Source organism: Triticum aestivum, chromosome 4A (assembly GCF_018294505.1).
Source record: "Triticum aestivum cultivar Chinese Spring chromosome 4A, IWGSC CS RefSeq v2.1, whole genome shotgun sequence".
NCBI classification, from domain to species: domain Eukaryota; kingdom Viridiplantae; phylum Streptophyta; class Magnoliopsida; order Poales; family Poaceae; genus Triticum; species Triticum aestivum.
Window position 1 is genome coordinate 371,210,527 of NC_057803.1, and position 4,234 is coordinate 371,214,760.

A 4,234-nucleotide genomic window follows, 5' to 3' on the forward strand; every position below is an offset into this window, starting at 1 on the left:
GATGATGTCTATGAAAGCTTTTAGGTTGCCTTATCCCTTGTCTTACCAACAAGAGGGTTTGTGACTCCTTGAACTAGTGCAACATGTGGAAGTTGATTGCACTTGTTCTTGCCAAGATGATAAGAGTGAAGTATGTTGGCGGAGTCACACTCAAGAATTCTCTAGTTCTTCTTCGGGATCCACACCATCTTGATGGGAATCCTCGGTTTTGTAGTTGTACTTGATGAAGTGGAACTTGAAGTAGTCTTGGGAACCCACTTGACCAAGGCCTTAGGAGCTTCTTCAAATGCATCAATTTCCTCTTGAAGCTTGTCCTTGCCTTTTTGCTTGTGGTCTTGTGGTGGAAGATCATCTTGAGCTTGTGTCCCTTTGAGAGAAGTAGGATCATACTTCTCTTGTTGAGGAACAAACTTCTTCTTGGGGTATTGATCTTCTTCCCACTCAACTCCATTGGCATTGAACTTTTGTTCAAAACCAACACCTTGATTCTTCCGGTGCCTTCCTTGCTTGCGTACAATTTCCTCGAATTGCTTACTTCCGGCAAGGCTCTTGTAAACACCTTTCTCTATAATTCCCTTCAATAAGCTATTTTCTTGCTCAAGTGTAACTTTGCTAAGAGAATCATTAGTGGAATCAAGAGAACTACTAGAAGCAACAATATTGGATTTAGCATGATTACTGTTACTACTAGAGGAAGAATCTTTCTTGTTCTTGTTACTAGACTTGACTTGAGGCATGTAAGTGGATAAGAGTAAACGCTTGGCAATGTAATAAGAACTTTTCTTACGAAGATCGTCATTGATTGCTTTTAAGAACTCATGCTCTTTCTCAAGGTTGAGCTTTTCAAAGCGTAATTTCTCATGAGTCCTTAAAAGTTCTCGATGATCTCCTAAGATAGTTTCATGAGCTAACTTAAGAGTGTTTAGTTCTTTAGTTAGAGACTCAATCTTCTCCTTATCATTGTCATTCATTTTATCTTGATTAGCATGATTAATTGAAGTTTCATCATAGTATTCATCACTAGAGTTGTCAATAAGTAAATCATCATCACCTAACAAGTCATCTTCATCACTATTGAAATCAACATAATCGGGGTGTGATACCTTTGGGCCTTTAGCCATGAAGCATGTTCCAAATCCTTCATTTGGTGAGTCAATTATGTCGTAGGAGTTGGTTGTCACAAGTTCTAGACCGACAACACCTTCATCTTGAGTATATTCGGAGTCGGAGTGATAGCTTCTCTCGGAGTGGTTGTCGGAGTCGGAGCCGGATACCCATTCACCAACATGAGCTTGATGTCTTCGTTTTGTGTAGCTCCTTGATGACTTGTCCTTTCTTTCCGAATCCTTGCTTCTCCATGAGGGTCTTCGTTCATAACGATCATCTCTACTCCTTCTTTATCTAGATGGTTATTCTTCTCTTCTACTTCTACTCTTGGGAGAATCTTCTCTTCTCTTGTAGGGGGCCATACACTCATTGGAATAGTGTCCGGGCCTTCCACAATTGTAGCAGTTTCGCTCTCGACTAGAAGATCTTTTGTCATTGTAGGACCTTGACTTGGAGCTTCTCTCTTTGCTCCTACTCTTGTAGAACTTGTTTAAGTTCTTCACCATTAAGCTCAATTCTTCATTGAAGGTTTGTTTCTCACTCGATGATGTGGGGGCTTCACATGAGGCTTTGTAAGCACCACTTGATTTGTTGTGAAGTTCCTCTTTATCCTTGAGTGACATCTCATGAGCAACAATTCTTCCGATGACTTCTGTTGGCTTGAGATCTTTGTAATGTGGCATCATTTGGATCAATGTGCACACGGTATCATATTTTCCCTCCAAGGCTCTTAGGATCTTCTTGATGATGAATCTATCGGTCATCTCTTCACTCCCTAGGCCGGCAATCTCATTTGTGATAAGAGCAAGCCTAGAGTACATTTCAGCGACACCTTCACCATCCTTCATTTTGAACTTGTCAAGTCAACTTTGAAGCACATCCAATTTGGATTCCTTGACGGAGTCGGTACCTTCGTGCATATCAATCAAAGTATCCCAAATTTCCTTTTGCATTCTCAAGACGACTGATTTTGTTGAATTCTTCGGGGCACAATCCGTTGAAGAGGATATCAAAAGCTTGATCATTGTATTGTAGCATCTTCAACTCATCCGCGGTAGCTTCACGATTCGGTTCTCTCCCATCAAAGAATTCACCTTGCAAGCCAACACACACAATAGCCCAAACGGCAGGGTTATGTCCAAGAATATGCATTTTCATCTTATGCTTCCAACTAGCAAAATTAGTACCATCAAAGTAAGAACCTCTACGGTGATAATTTCCCTCGCTAGATGCCATACTATCCTAGGTTGTGAAACCAAGGCTATGACCACCAAAAGCTATGGAAATCAAAGCAAATGGAGACCAAAGCTCTGATACCACTTGTAGGATCGAAAGTATGTCTAGAGGGGGGGTGATTAGACTACTTGACCAAATAAAAATCTAGCCTTTTCCCAATTTTAGTTATTGGCAGATTTTAGCTATCTTAGCACAAACCAAGCAATCTCCACACAATTCAAGCAACCATGCAAAAGAGTATATGAGCAGCGGAATGTAAAGCATGCAACTTGCAAGAACGTAAAGGGAAGAGTTTGGAGGATTCAAACGCAATTGGAGACACGGATGTTTTTGTCGTGGTTCCGATAGGTGGTGCTATCGTACATCCACATTGATGGAGACTTCAACCCACGGAGGGTAACGATTGCGCGAGTCCACGAAGGGCTCCACCCATGAAGGGTCCACGAAGAAGCAAGCTTGTCTATTCCATCATGGCCGTCGCCCACGAAGGACTTGCCTCACTAGCGGTAGATCTTCACGAAGTAGGCGATCTCCTTGCCCTTACAAACTCCTTGGTTCAACTCCACAATCTTGTCGGAGGCTCCCAAGTGACACCTAGCCAATCTAGGAGACACCACTCTCCAAGAAGTAACAAATGGTGTGTTGATGATGAACTCCTTGCTCTTGTGCTTCAAATGATAGTCTCCCCAACACTCAACTCTCTCTCACAGGATTTGGATTTGGTGGAAAGAAGATTTGAGTGGAAAGCAACTTGGGGAAGGCTAGAGATCAAGATTCATATGATTGGAATGGAATATCTTGACCTCAACACAAGTGTAGGTGGTTCTCTCTCAGAAAATGTGTATTAGAAGTGTAGGTATGTTCTGATGGCTCTCTCCTCGAATGAAGAGTGGGTGGAGGGGTATATATAGCCTCCACACAGAATCTAACCGTTACACACAATTTGCCAAACTCGGTGGAACCGAATGGTTAAACTCGGTCGGACCAATTTAGCAAACCTAGTGACCGTTAGGATTTTCGGTGGGACTGAGATGCAACTCGGTAGGACTGATATGGTTAGGGTTAGGGCATAACGTAATCTCGGTGTGACCGATTACACAAAATCGGTGGGAATGATTTTGGTAATAAGCTAACCAGAGAGTTGGTCAGGTAAACTCGGTGGGACCGATTCGCTCATCTCGGTGAGACTGAAATGTTACAGAAGGGAAACAGAGAGTTTACATTGCAATCTCGGTGGGACTGATCACTCATCTCGGTAAGACCGAAACGTTACGAAGGGAAACAGAGAGTTTACATTGCAATCTCGGTGGGACCGATCGCTCATCTCGGTAAGACCGAAACGTTACAAAGGGAAACAGAGAGATTACAATCCCATCTCGGTGAGACCGAGATCCCTATCGGTGAGACCGATTTGCCTAGGGTTTGTGGCAGTGGCTATGTCATTTAAAACTCGATGGTGCCGGATAGAAAGAATCGGTGGGGCCGAGTTTGACTTTAGGTTTAGGTCATATGTGGATGTGGGAAGGTAGTTGAGGGTTTTGGAGCATATCACTAAGCACTTTGAGCAAGCAAGCCATTAAGCAACACTTCATCCCTCCTTGATAGTATTGGATTTTCCTATAGACTCAATGTGATCTTGGATCACTAAAATATAAAATGTAGAGTCTTGATCTTGAAGCTTGAGCCAAACTTTTTATCCTTAGAATTTTGAAGGATCCACTTTCCTCATCCATGCCATGCCATTCATTGAGCTTTTCCTGAAATATTAATCTTGGAATAATGTTAGCTCAATGAGCTATATGTTGTTAGGAATTACCAAAACCACCCGGGGATAGTTGCACTTTCGCACACTTGGCTCTTGCTCTTCATCCAACCCTTGTAGATATTGAAA